Below are 15,339 nucleotides of genomic sequence, written 5' to 3'. Positions count from 1 at the left end.
GAAAAAGAAGTCTGGCAAGAAAGAGGTGCTACATTTCACGATTCACGATTGGTGCTACATTTTTGTCATCATCTTCCATGGAAAATTTGTTTATTCAACTACACCTTGGCCAATCCCCCCGCGTGGGTATGTGCCATATACCTGGGGTGAAGAAGAAGAAGAAGAGAAGAAGAAGAAGAACAACAACATGGGTAAGAACCTCGCTCGCTCCCGCTCTCAATCAGTACGACATTGAAACATTACAGGCATTGTATACTATTGTGCACATTAAGCCATTGTCCCGTCTTCGATCTTCAAGTTAACAGGACCCCTGTCCTTGCGTCTTCCAATCTATCAGCCTACATGCTATTACCACTCCTTTTCCGGTCAAAGCTTTCCTGTATCCAGCAGTTAACTGCCTGTGTCTTGGCCACTCCCCCGCAGTGGGTATGTGCCAGCATTGTTTGAAGCCTACCTACCTACCTACCTACCTACCTCGCTCGCTGCGTGCCCACACTCCGCATCTGCCCCAGCATGGTGCACAGCAGCGCTGGTTTGTGCCATGCTGGGCACGTTTCGATGGAAACTGCCATTGTTACCATCCAATATCCGATGCGTCGCCTCTCAGTGCACACATGCCAAGTGGAGGCGTAGCATTGTCCAGCTAAGCATCGCTGTTAAGCATCGTTTCCACGTTGCTAATTATTTAGCCCATAATTTCGAAGCAAAACTGACGTCGCCGTTGTAGGCAACGTTACGAGATCGTAAATTAGGCGCAGAAAAAAGCAGACGCGGGAGTCGCAGGCGCAAAGAGGATTGAATGGTGGGCAACAAGGAGCGATAAGGCGGCCGGTGGGCAAGGATGGTAACAGGAAGCTAATACGGTCAAACTAAAGTTTTGGCACGTAATTACGTGCTCACTACACACGCAACATATTTCTTTGGCAACTCCTATTCATCGAATAGCCTAAATGATGTAGTAGAATTCATTTAAGACAACTGATAGTTAATGTTACGTTATTCGTGGGACATTTTGAGAAATATGCCCTTCGCTGCTACTTCTCTGAACGTTTTTCTTTCTTTTTTCGTTCAAGTTGGTCCCACCGTGTCATCACAGTTCGCAGTAGCGCGCTCACGCAGAACGGTTGCGCAACTTCTGTGATATACTTTAACAATGTTTGGCTAGATGTGCCTTCTGGAGAGGGATGTCGAATTTGCAGAGACGCTCCATATGGGATATCAGAGAGCAGAAACACGAAATGAGCACCATGCTCGTATGCCATCGCTGATACCGATGCCGTAAAGAGTCTCCATATTCTGCCTGCTTAAATACAACACAATGTCAGGACAGTTGGGGCCGACATTCAGATATTGCAAAGGTTGCACGACAGACACAAACACCGTGTCATGTGTCCAGCCTTGAGTTTGTGCTTCGCGCGCAACCTGTACACGTCGGAACTTCTGCCTACAAGCGACGTGACGCAGGCTTTAGCATCACTCAAAATAAAGGAGAGAGGAGGGTATTAAGATTTCATTCTTCGTGTATTATTGTTCACGCGCAGTTGTTTTTACAATGCACGATGCATGTTCTGTGCTAACCTTCACCTACTTTATTTTTTCCAGCTGAAACTTCGGGTAAGATACATTCTTTATTGTTTGAAACGCGCTAGTGAATGCAGTTCATAAAGAAAGCTTTGCGTCTTCCGCCTAAAGCTTTTTATTTTTTTTTTAGAGCGCTTCACTTAGATAATGTGTACAGGAGTCTCAACGAGACGTCGGCTCCCAGATCCCTTGGAGGATGTGGACGGCTCAGTGTGCTTGAAAGCTAAAACTTGCTCTCTCAATCCAATAAACTGACGTTGGAAGTAACTGCCTCGAGGGTTTCATAAGCTTTCCACAGGGTGTAAATTTTCGATCATTTATCTAAAATAGTTAACCTTGTCATTGAAGCCCGCTGCGTTATTACAGAAGCTAAGACTGCATCATTTCCTGCGTATAGAGCGTGTTTAATAATAATAGGTTTTGGGGGAAAGGAAATGGCGCAGTATCTGTATCAAATATCGTTGGACCCCTGGACCGCGCCGTAAGGGAAGGTATAAAGGAGGGAGTGAAAGAAGAAAGGAAGAGAGAGGTGCCGTAGTGGAGGGCTTCGGAATAATTTCGACCACCTGGGGATCTTTAACGTGCACTGACATCGCACAGCACACGGGCGCCTTAGCGTTTTGCCTCCATAAAAACGCAGCCGCCGCGGTCGGGTTAGAACCCGGGAACTTCGGATCAGTAGCCGAGCGCTCCAACATGAATTCCTTCAACATGAACTAATCACGCGCACAACCTGGACACATTTCTTATTGTGTAAATAGTTTGTATATATTACTTCTCCCCCTATCCTCTCTTCCTGTCCCCTCACCTCTTTCATTTCATTTCTCAATTCTGCCTGCTATCTTTTATTTCCGCTGCCCCAGCTCAGGTCCTTCAGTATCGATGGCAGATGCCGGGGCTAGCAAGAATCTTTTCCTTCCTTTTCACTATTATTTTAATAAAAAACCACTACCACCCAGCCGAGCGCCCTAACCACTGAGCCACCGCGGCAGGTATAGAGGGTGTTTCACTTAACTTGAACCAAGAGTTAAAAAAACAGCTGATTCAGCTTTCTGTAACAACTTATCTCCTACGTGGTCCTGTTTTCCATAAATGTCGGCACGGGAGTTGGGTGAATCCAACAACATATTCTTTCCTCGACGTGTAATGCTCATCAGAGTATTCTTTTTATATTATTACGCAAATTTTTTTAATCAACTATGCCGGAAAACAGGACCACGTAGGAGATAAGTTGTTACAGAAAGCTGAATCAGTTGTTACGTAACCCCACCTACACTTAACGAAACACACGTGACTCTAAAGTAAGCATTTAAAAATTCTGAGGGCACTTAAGTCTGCTTACGCCGAGGAATGCGAACGCATGCCTTTGATCGTAATTTTTTTGTCTTATAACGCGGAGCGTGGCATTTCGTCATTTCCGGCTTCGGCATTCTACACCAGTTTGTCATTACCGGTTACGATATACGACGACACTTCGACATTTCCGGTTACGACATGCTACGTCATTTCCGGTTAGGGCATACTACCCTACTTCGGCATTCCAGTCGCTGCATACTACGTCACTTCGTCATTTCTGGTTACGTCACAATTTTAACGTGGCGGCTGCGTTTTTATGGAGGCAAAACGCTAAGGCGCTCGTGTGCTGTGCGATGTCAGTGCACGTTAAAGATCCCCAGGCGGTCGAAATTATTCCGGGGCCCTCCACTACGGCACCTTTTTCTCCCTTCTTCTTTCACTCCCTCCTTTTTCCCTTCCCTTACGGCGCGGTTCACGGTTCAGGTGTCCAACGATATATGCGACAGATACTGCGCCATTTCCTTTCCCCAAAAACCAATTTTTATTGTAAGGCCGGGGTTTATTTAAAAGAGCTGGGAGGAAGGCAGCAGCGGCGAGAACAATCCGAGGGCAACCAGGTCGGGCACAGACACACGTGGCGATAGCAATACGGCTGACGCGCAGGGCCATCTTCTTCGTTTTCACGAGTCATCTGCTTTGTCTGGGTCATCATCTTCTTCACAATAATTATTATTTATTAAATGAAAGGGCGCAGTAGCTCTCACATCTCAAAATCTCGGTGGAGACCTCGACCGCGCCTTAAAGCATTCAACTGAAAACTAAAAACATATGCAACTGCATATGTCATCGGTCCGAACCCCTGTCGCAAGCTAGCCTCCAACTTGACTAAAATATGTAAAGCATATGAAAAGAGAAATGCTATGACACCACCCAGAATTCTGTGCGACGAACAGCTGCTGAAAATTTTGATGCGAATGTAGTCGGCAATGCTGCCACCACATCGAGGTCGGCCAGTGATGAAATTGAAAATTAAAAATAGTTTTTTGAGGAAAGGAAATGGCGCAGTATCTGTCTCATATCTCGGCGGACTCCTAAACCGCGCCGTAAGGAAACAGCTTGTAATTTTACCATCTGGGGTGCCATCAATGCGATTTCATCGACACCTTCATGGATTATTGGGGTGGGTATTGGGGTGTGTTCTTAAAACTGGTATGTAGCTAACATGTCATGTGGCCTGAACTGTGTGCATTCATATCTGTCACGTGACTTGGTATGACGTCATATTACATCGTTGCCACATGACCTGATATGAAGTCATATTACATCGTTGTCGAGTGACTTGATATGACGTCACATTACATCGTTATCATGGGACTTGGTACATTGACTCGTGAAGTCGCATGGTGCCCTTTGCTGCGGTCACGTTTTGTGTACAAACGGCCTTGAACAGAGCCATATAATGCTTTCACATTAAAACGCATAATTAATCTTAGCTAATTAACTAATAAAGCGGAATTTAAATACACTCCAAGGAGTGCTATATGACGGGAGACATTATGTCGTTGGTCTCACCCAACTCCGGTTCGCCGCTTTTTTAAATCCTTTGCTCAAGTTCCGTGAAACACCTTGTATAAGACTGCTGCATACTAACAAATAGTTAATTTAGATCCCACGACAAAAATCTCTTGTAAGCGTATTGGCCCCATTGATGTAAAATTTGAAGCGCAGGGCGCATATGTGGGAGTGATTAACGTATTTTGAGTAAAACAAGTTTTTGGGCTAGTTGGCAACTTTCTTTATTCGTAACGGCAGCGAAGGAGCGCTAACACAAGAGAAGAAACACGAAAGTACGAACGCTGCAGTCCTGGAACACTCGCACCGGACGCCAAAGCTCAGAACGTAAAGCTTTGCAGACACCAGGCAGAGAAACCAGCAGAAGAGGACGCGTACACAATGAATGGAGTTCACACGGACGACGCTGGAGAGAGACAACTCAAAATTTTTACTTGGTCAAAGAACCGAGCAGAGCAGGGCGCACATGCGCGTGAGCAGACAACGCCGACCAAAAGGGAGAAAACAAAATAAAAAATAAGGTCAGTCATTAAACATACTGCTATCTTGCCCGTGGAGTCTATGTCCCGTTCATGAATGGGTATTCTTTGGAAAAAAAATTGACTGACGTATCGCTGACACAGTCAGTGCCTGACTTTTTTACTTGTGAATTCCTTTTCTCGTGTCCTGTTCCGCTGGTTTCTCTACCTGGCACCAGCTGGCCCAACAAGCTACGCTTCCACAGTTCTTTGCTGACACGTTTTGCACGGCCCTACCACGAAGGCTTAACAAGGCCGAAAAGGGCACTCACATCTTCATGCATCAATACAGTTGCCAACTAGGCCAAAAACTTGCCTTACTCGAGCACATTTCTTCTCCACCGGGCCCTTCTTTCTGTGCAAACCAATTTGCCTTTCCTTCCGTCAATTTACTCATAACTAATATTGTTCCCGCTACGTGCCGTGCCAAACACATCGCCGTCTGCCTCAGAAAAGGCCGGATTCCGGAAGATGCGAGTGCCCTTTTCGGCCTTCGTGGTGGGAGCATGCAAAACCTGTCTGCAAAGTTAAGCGTTCTGAGCTTTGGCGTCAGCTGCGAGTGTTCCAGGACTGCGTTCGTGCGTGTGTTTGCGTGTTTCTTCTCTTGTGTTTGTTTGTGCTCCTTGGCTGCCGTTGCGAATAATTAACGTATTTTGTCCAATCGCTGAGCCTTGCAGAGGAAATTCCAATCACGGTCACCATTTGCGCTTCAGATTACTCCGAGATTTCCATATCTTCGATGATTTCGTCCAAACTGGCGTCCGGTTCTGTCGTGGAGGATGTGGTTGGTAAGGAAGCCTTCTATCCGTTACGTCTCCATCGGGGCCGCGTCCGAGACGAGTGAAAGCCATGATTGTACAGACTCACGGATGCAGTGCTTGCAAAATGTGCCAGCTGGGCTCGGACGTATATTTTTATTGAAGTCAACGCTTTACAGACAACGGCGCGAAGCATGCGTGCCTGGTTGAGAACACATTAGGAGCTAATCAGTTTCTTGTCGGAGGAGCTCTTTTTTTTTTTCTCTCGGAAAGGAAGAGTTTCTCCGGCAGTCGTTCTGACCATTCATTTCTGTTAGCAACGACTGTCTTGTTCCGGTTTTTAGGCCAAACTGGCGCTAAGGTCTCCTTTTTTTGCTGTGTCAGATTATTGCTGTTTCACTCTTCTGTCAATAGGCATGCTATCTCATTTTACACCGCCCACGAGCAATTCCTGTTTGTTGCTCAAAGATGCTTATGGTACCTATTCAACTCGCTCGCCTTACATGCTTGTCATCATGTCTAATTGTGAATGTCAATGTATCCGGTAACCTTTACATGTGTACATATGTAAATATATTTTTTTATCACAGCTCTGATACATTTGCTGATAATTTAGGATGAAGACGTGTGCTGCATTGGTTGTCTAAAACCATTCTAAAATCAATTATTTTTCATTTCAGAGCCAGAACCCAAGTAAGCTACAGCAAATTTCGTGTATGTAGGGAAGAGAAGAGGTGCTATTTTCATTTTATAATTGAGAAAAATTGGCTAGTTTGCGTACCTACTTCTGACATGGTAAAGTTTCGCAAACACACACGAGACAATTAGGTACGGGACGAGCGCAAACTGCCAATCTTGTCCGGAACATGCATGCCACCCAACACCGCCAGGTGACTGGTGTGATGAACACCCTTGCTCTTTCCCGTAAGCTTCACCACCTGCAGTCTGTAATCTATGCACACGTAGCATGTGTTCGCCGAGCCAACCCGGACGTTGGGCGTATACATAAACTAGCCCGACAACATGTTCCACTTTAGATACATACTCTCTTCGGTGAGTATTCCTTGCGTGTATAAGCTTCAGTTCGCCCCTTCACGTACAAATCGGATGGAAGACGACGTTCGCAGCAAGACGCACAGACGGTGAACTGTCAGTCGAAAGCGCACCGCAATTAAGCCAAGCAACGCTTTCACGCAGGAGCTCTCCTTGGTTCAGGAATGCAATCAACGACAAGCGAGCCGAAGAACACACTAAATATAACCAATAAAGTTCACTAGCTACTTCACTTGCCTATACCTGCACACGAATAAAAACGAAAAGTTGAGCAGACTGAATGAATGATTTACTGATTGAGCGACTCACTGACTGACTGAATTAACTGACTCGATTGATTGATTGATTGATTGATTGATTGATTGATTGATTGATTGATTGATTGATTGATTGATTGATTGATTGATTGATTGATTGATTGATTGATTGACCTACCGGCCGACCGACCTTTAACCAAAAATACATTTCTTGGGTTGTGATCAGTGACCTAATCTCGCTGCACAAATATGCGCGCAGGGTGCTGGCCCGAATGAGCTCGCGTGACCCTTCCCACGCGTGCACGCAGAGCGAGGAAGGTGCTCCGGAAAGCGGCGCTGCCGATCGGGGGCGCCGTGCTGCTCGTCCTGGCCGTGGTCGGTCTCTTCTCCTTCTTCACCGGCCGCGGTATGTCGCCCACACAACAGGGCATCCGGTGACGCCTGTCGGTGGCCAGACTGAGCTACTGGCCGCCCCCTGTGTACGCAACGCCTCACCCTCTCAACCACAGAAGAACGCTATCGTAGTCCGTAAGAAAGGGCACGTCGAGGGCTTAAGAAATGACTGACCGATCAGCTCCCTGTCCGTTGCCTGCAAGGTACTCACTAATGTTATCGCTAACAAAATCGGGAGACATCAGTCAGCTAAATGACCAGGCAGGCTTTCATAAAGGCTAGCATCAGTCAAGTCATAGAGAAATGCCCACAATGTAACCATCCCCTATACACGGTGTTTCGTCTAAGACTGTACATATTTTTTTTAAATAGATGTTTTGGGTTAGATTCAGGGAACACAATAACTAGCGCTAAAGACAAGGACAGAAGAGAGACGGACTCCACGAACGCTGGACATCAACTGATTTTATTCCGGACAGATACGTTCAATATATAGGCAAAACATGTACAAAAGATCACACCTTAAAGCGCATGTGCAACGGCACCTTCCGGCTCAAGAATTGTAATTCTTCCCATGACAAGGATAAGGATGGCTTGCTTACGCACGACTGTCGTTCCATGTAAATGAGGAAAGCGTTCAGTATTTCACGTTCCTTCTGGTCTGAACTTGAAAAAATGACCCGTGTCTGATTATATATCGGAGCACAATTACCCTCACAACGTTTGCAGTGTCCCGCCAAGTGTCCCGAACCTGATAGTGCCTCGACAGTCGGCCTACGTCCAATTAGCCGAACATTGACACAACGGCCAGTTTGGCCGATGTAGCAATTCCCGCATGACAACGGAATTCTGTAGACCACATTGGTCGTGCAAGCCACATACGGCATATGATGTTTTATCGGGCAATAGGTTTTTTTTTCTTTTTTGAGGCATCATTAACAGCCTTGCACAGTTTGCGGAGTTTATCTGGTGCTGTAAGCACAACTCGGACCTTGCCTTTCTGCGCTACCTTATTCAGGCGGTGTGTCAGCTGGTGGGCAGTGCCACGCATCTTCGCAAGCTACGCAACGAAGGGCACTTTTTTCGGCATAGCATTGTCAGCGGCGTAGATGTATACATCAGAGTACAGCTAAGATCTGATTAATATTGATTGATTAATATTGAATAGCTGACATTGTTAATCTCTTAGGCTCCTTGATTATTGAGGAGCGCGTAGCCAACCGTAATTAATATCCATATCAGTTTTCAGAATTTCGAAAACGCGGTTACCGTCGGAGTTGTGGCCCAAAAAATTTTGGCTATACATCGCGCCAAAACACATGCGCTTTCACGAAGCTTGCAGACAAAGCAACCTCTACAGTGCACGTAACTCTTCGAAATAACCAAATTTTGTTGGGTCACAGCGTCTACAGCAACCGCGCTTCCGAAATTCTAAAAACTGATACGAACATTAACTACAGAGGGCTAAACGCCTTTCGATAATTAAGGGGCTTAACAGTAATAGTTAAAAGATAGCTTTTCCTAATTAGTTAACCAGCTTGCTATAGTTGGCACATCTTCGCTATATCCTGATGTACTACAGCGCTAACAATGCTAGGCCAAAAAAAATCGCTGTTCTAAATCAAAAAGGCTACTTTTAAAAATTGTGTAAAGTTTTAAGTGAAACACCATGTATATAGCCTTCATAGATTACGAGAAAGCATTTGACTCAGTCGAAACCAAAGCAGTCACGCAGGCATTGCGGAATCAAGGTGCAGATGTGACGTACGTAATAATACTGGAAGATATCTATAAAGGCTGAACAGCCACCATAGTCCACAAAAAGTCGGCAATTTAATTCCAATAAGAAAGGGCGTCAGGCAAAAAGACACGATCTCGCCAATGCTATATTCACCACTTGTTTGCAGGAGGTACTCGGAGTGCTGGATTGGGAACAGTTTGGGACCCGCCGCGGTGGCTCAGTGGTCAGGGCACTCGGCCACTGATCCGGAGTAACTGGGTTCGAACCCGACTGCGGCGGCCGCGTTTCGATGGAGGCGAAACGCAAAGGCGCCCGTGTGCTGTCCGATATCAGTGCACGTTAAAAATCCGCAGCTGGCAGAAATTATTCCGGAGCCCTGCACTACGGCACCTCTTTCTTCGTTCACTCCCTTTTTTATCCCTTCCCTAACGGCGCGGTTCAGGTGTCCGCCAAGATGTGAGACAGATACTGCGCCTGATGTGAGACAGATACTGCGCCATTTCCTTTCCCCAACAACCAATTTTCATTTTCATTTCATTTTCAGTTTGGGATAAGGGTTAATGGAGTATACATAAGTAATCTGCGATTCGCTGATGACATTGCCTTGCTAGGTCACTCAGTAGATGAACTGTAAATGATAATTAATGACTTAGACATGCAGATCAATACTGTGTGTCTAAAAATTTAATATTCAGAATACCAAAGTAACGTTCAGCAACGTCAGAGGAAATAACTTTTCAAGCTTTCTACACCGCCATATTTTTTTTTTCACATATTTGAAAAAAATCTGCAGAAAACAATTTCATGTGCCTTGAGTTTGGCGCATGATAGCCTTAGTTTATGCGCCATTAAACCCAACACGACACAACAGCATAGTTCACAATTGGTAGCGAGGTGCTGGAAGTGGTAAGGGAATGCGTCTACTTAGGGCAGGTAGCGACCGCATATCCGCATCACGAGAGTGAAATAACTGGAAGAATAAGAATGATAGCCTTAGTTGCTTATGCGCCATTAAACCCAGCACGACACAACAGCGTAGTTCACAATTGGTAGCGTGGTGCTGGAAGCGGTAAAAGAATACGTCTACTTAGGGCAGGTAGGGACAGCTGATCCGGATTATGACAGGGAAACGACTACAAGGATAAGAATTTGGTGGAGCGCACATGGCAGGTTCTCTCAGATCATGAATGGCAGTTTACCAATACCCCTCAAGCAAAATGTCTCACCGGTACTCAGCGACGGGTCAGAAACGTGGAGGCTAACGTAAATGGTTCAACTTAAGTTAAGGACCACGCAGCGAGCCATGGAAAGGAAAATGATAGGTGTAGCGTTGAGACCGGAAGCGGGCAGAGTGGGTGAGGGAACAAACGCGGGTTAATGGCATCCTAGTCGAAATCAAGAGGAATAAATGGGCTTGGGCAGGGCATGTAATGCGAAGGCAAGATAATCGCGCTGGTCCTTAAGGGTAACGGAGTGGATTCCAAGAGAAGGCAAGCGTAGCTGGGGGCGGCAGAAGGTTAGGTGGACGGATGAGAATAGTAGGTTCGCAGGAATAGGGTGGGCGCAGCTTGCAAATGACATGGTTAATTGGAGAGACATGGGAGAGGCCCTTGCCCTGCAGTGGGTATAGTCAGGCTGATGATGATGATGGACACCTTGTGTTTGAATAAATTAATTTTTTTACTGGTCTGCTTCGACGCAGAATTTCTCTGGATGTCGTGCTGCCCTCGAGCATGTCTCTACCGAGCAATTTTCGGAGGCAGTGGCGAATTTATGAGACTTCATTAATTGCGCTTCATTCGTTCAGTCTTCCATGTTCTGAAGCGACGTCTAATAGAAGCTAGCGTCGGTAAAAACAAAGGTGATCTCATTAGTACATTTTTATTCAGTAGATAAGGTTTTGTCCCAGATAGAGTAAAGTTTGCATGTGCAGGGGCGCACAACCTTTGTGAGTCGCGGGTTCAATTGTGAATTCATTTCACCGAAGACGAGCTGCAAAAACCTCACATCTAGCTGCATATCAGAGAACCACAGGCAGTCGAAATTAGCCCTGCACTACAGCGTGCCAGTATTCCTGTGGCACATAAAGCGCAAATAAAGAAATGCGTTGCAATATATTTTTTTAATACCAAATGCGCAACAAAAAGTTATTTTACGCCCTTTTTGTATTGAGGTCAGAAGATACCCCAAGCCTCCTACATCGAACAAAAGAAGTTTACACAGCGTGTGTCTCAGGAGGTGTTTTCAAACAAGTTTGATTTGAAATGCAGGAGTATTTGCTCATTAGAATCCACCCACTGAGCGCAACTATTAAGTAAATGCTTCCTTATTATGAATCTGCTCCACCCTGGAGATTCGACAAAAAAATTCTTACGTCTGCTCACGTGGAGGAACGCGACAGCATGCGTTGTCATGGCAGCCGCGTTGGTTCGCCGCCACCGCGTTTACAGTAATTGCATCACTTTTTTCTTATTTCATCTTTGTCAGCTGGCTTACCATCGCCTGCAAAGGGTGTTCCTCCTATCAGATGCTGCTTCTTCTCTTCCTCGGCTGCCTCCGTGTTAGCACACACGGGCTGGGGCACGATGCTGAACTCTTGTTCGCGAGCAATATACTCATGCGTCTCCCGGGTCTGCTGTGTATTTGGTTGCTCTGAGAGCAAGTACAATACAGGCGTGACTAACACCCCTATGGGAGGTGCACAACAAATCCTCAGGGGATTTTTGAATGCGGTGCGCCGACAGTGATCCGTCGACAGCGGAGCGCTGCGCGTGCGAGCCCAGCGTTGCGCGTGTGCGCGTGCGAAGGGTGTGCGCGAGCTCGCGTGTCAGAGCTCACGTGTCAGAAAACTGAGGTGTGAAGGGAGACAGCGCAGCGGAGATCGTGTTATTCAAGCGTGGAGACGGCAGCCATCGGACGTTGGGTCCGTGCTGCCGGGGACCTCCCTCGGATCACAGACGCAAGCCTCCTGCGTTCTCTGCAAGCGTGAAGGTGGCATCCGACGGACCGTGAGGGTCCGTGCTGCCGAAAGGTCCCCTTGGATAGCCTGCGTTAAGCTTTCGGCGTTTCGGGACGCCGTCGATGGGTCCTGGCTGCACTACTTCTGCTGCTGCCATGTTCTTCGGGCTGTTGACAGGAGACCACCGGCGTCTTCCTGTGTTCCTCTGCGCTCCTACTACCACCTGGCTCTCCAACCGCCGCTTCCTTCGACGCAACGCCAGCGACGCGTCGCAGTTCATCAACCCGCGTCCTTCCTGCCATCCTCGCTTCTCCTGGGACGCTCAATATCTGGTAAACTCTTTCCTGTAGTGTTTTACGCGTGTTGAGTGTGTGTTTGTGTTTCCGTTTCGTATTGGCCCTTTTCTTTTAAGTTATAATTACGGCTTCGTTTTGTTCAGTTTGATCTGTTTGTTGTCTTGTTCGAGCGTGCACGCGATAGCGTTCCCCTTCGGCAGTAGGGAACGCGTTGCCGATTCTCGACATTCTTCTGTCCCGGCACACAGGGTTAGGCTCCTGCTGACTGACCGCCGCAGCTTTCATAGCTGTAGCCATCGGCGCACACGTCAGGTCAGCTTCTGCTCCCACACCTGCCTGGTTTGTTCCATCGGAGCGCTCACCACTAGAAAGCGAATTAATCGTTCAAGGTAGAAGTCGCTGAGCGTTCGGTCACTGCGTGTTCTTCGCCAGGAAGTTACACGCAGTGACTAAACGCTCCGCGAGCTATACCTTGAACGATTAACGACTGGACGCCCCACTCCAGTTTTAGTCAACACAGTGCTGTGCACGTGTTTTTATTGCTCCATCATGAACTAATCACTCGCACGACCTGGACACATTTCTTATTGTGTAAATAGTTTGCGTACATTACCTCTCCCCCTATCCTCTCTTCCTGTCCCCTCACCTCTTTCATTTCATTTCTCCATTCTGCCTGCTATCCTTTATTTCCGCTGCCCCAGCTCAGGTGCTTCACTATCGATGGCAGATGCCGGGGCTAGCAAAAATCTTTTCCTTCCTTTTTACTTACTTTCTTACTTACTTCCTTTACTTTACTTTTCTTACTTCCTTTTTATTTTAATAAAAAACACTTATATTCTGCCTTTAGCATTATTCAGATCCCTGAATCGTCACACTCTTCAGAACTCTGACCTTTGGTATGCAAGTCTCCGCATTCCAGATCATCCGTCCAATCTGGTTGACTGATCTTATTAACAATCATCTCCGATAGAGAACACAGCTCATCAGGCACCAGCATCTCCACATACTAAAGTGTTTACGCAATAACCAAAAAAAACGACCAACACTGCTTTCACTTTCCCGATTACAAAAAGGACTTCACTGGAGGACAGCGAATGCTGTCTGCATCATTTGCTACCATCAGGAATCTCTACAACTTGAAGTGCAAGACGCTGTTAAGCTATGGCTACAGACTGTCAAACAAAGCTTTTTGTGCATCGAACATTGAACGACAAAATGTCAAGTTGGCTTTGCAAACCTACAATGACACCTCCTTCAGGAACTTTGAGCCCTTGAGATAATTCACAACCTTTTATATTTTGAAGGCACTGCCACTTTGATTGAGATGCTGGTAAAATCGTGGAAGATTGCGAACGTGAAGACCCCTTGGAAATGAAAAAGGCTTTGAGATAAGTTCCAAAATTCCTTCGGAAAATGACATCAAGACTGATCTCCTGCGCAATCTTTTAGCCTGCATGGCTGGAAGAGTGGAAAAACAAAACCTTGGACAGCGGCACGCTAACAACACCCATGTCGCTATCGGCCACACAACATATGCTTTTGTGGAGTTTACCATGCAGTACAGCTTCGAAGAGCTCAAGCTATCGTACGTCCTTCTAGGAAAGATCCAAACGGGCAGTCAGGAGGAGGGCTTCGGCAAGTACATGATGCTCGCTGGATCCCAGTATCATGTGTCGACGAGACAAGTGTATGAATGTGAGAAGAAGCTCTCATCATGATGTAAGCGTGTACTGCACTTCCGACCAGGCCATCCACGCCCTATGCTAAACGTAGGAGTGACCGAAGGTGCACTGTCGGAAGTAAAAGGCATCGTCCCGGTGCTGGTGTATGTGGCATGCTATGCGGTGTACGCAACACTTAAAAAGTTGGGCTGTACAAAATGCAGGGATGTGACATCAGTATCGGACACGGATGGACGATAAGACCTCGTGAAGCAACTTGATAGGGGCGGACTTTTTGCCCAGCTACATTTGCCGTCGCAACAAACGAGGACTTGGTCAATCTGCCGAACCAGCGTCATTTGTTCAGGGACCTCAAGCTTGAACTGCTCGCCGCTGACGATTCCTTAATGTTGGACACCAGCGAGGATGGCCACAAGTGTGAACTTGTGTTGATACACCTGTTGTAGTGTGGCACAAACAGTTTGCTGAAGAACTACTGCTGTAAGACGAATGACAAAATATTGGATGCCAACGCCAAGGCAGGAAAGAGAAAAGCTAGAACTCGGCTCACAGGCGCCGACTGCGGGGGACTGAAGGGCTCGAGCGCCCCCCCCCCCCCTCCCCCGGAGACTGAGCGATGGGGTCAGGGGGCAGCATATCTTCTGCTACGGACTGGTACATTCACACGTCGGGGCAGTCGACGAGAGCGATGTCGCTGCTTCCAGCCGCCCGCCTCACGACAGGAACGGCGAAGAACACTTCAGCGAGAAAAAATGCGCAGCAAAGTAAAATAAGCAAACTTGTCCCGTCAGCGCCAATGTATCGTTCGTCCCTTGTTGATCACCAACACAAACTTGACGTGAGTCACGGCTATCACGCCACGTACGTTAAATAACTAGAACCTTGTACCTTCCAGTAGACACTGCGTAAATGAGCGATTTGGCTTTTTTTCGCCAGTCGCTGTCTGCTTTTTCGCTTTGTGATGTAACTTTTTAACAAGTAGCCCGTTTTATTCTTATTTTTTGCCATGGTACGTTTTGCTCATGTGTTCATGGTGTCTTAGATTATTGGTGAAAAATTTGTACTACTTCCATTGCGCTATGATCAGCCTTGCTAATGTTTGTATTGTGTGCTAGTTCATAATAATAATAATTGGTTTTGGGAGAAAGGCAATGGCGCAATATCTGTCTCATATATCGTTAGTCACCTGAACATTTCGTCCGCGTGTCAACAGGAACATTGACCACAGGTCCC

At 46.7% G+C, this 15,339-nt stretch overlaps 1 long non-coding RNA gene across 1 annotated transcript in view; it reads left to right on the top strand.

Moving 5' to 3' along the window:
- The first annotated feature begins 7,307 nt into the window (after positions 1 to 7,307).
- The window catches only part of LOC144127612 (uncharacterized), a 33,272-nt gene continuing 25,240 nt past the window's right edge, over positions 7,308 to 15,339 (top strand). Inside the window, exon 1 of the long non-coding RNA XR_013313555.1 lies at positions 7,308 to 7,441. This is a non-coding gene — a long non-coding RNA (uncharacterized LOC144127612). The remainder of the gene's footprint in view (positions 7,442 to 15,339) is intronic.

The sequence above is a fragment of the Amblyomma americanum genome, chromosome 4 (genome assembly GCF_052857255.1).
Source record: "Amblyomma americanum isolate KBUSLIRL-KWMA chromosome 4, ASM5285725v1, whole genome shotgun sequence".
NCBI classification, from domain to species: domain Eukaryota; kingdom Metazoa; phylum Arthropoda; class Arachnida; order Ixodida; family Ixodidae; genus Amblyomma; species Amblyomma americanum.
Note: the sequence above shows the minus strand (reverse complement) of the source record. Positions and strands in the feature narration are given on the sequence as shown.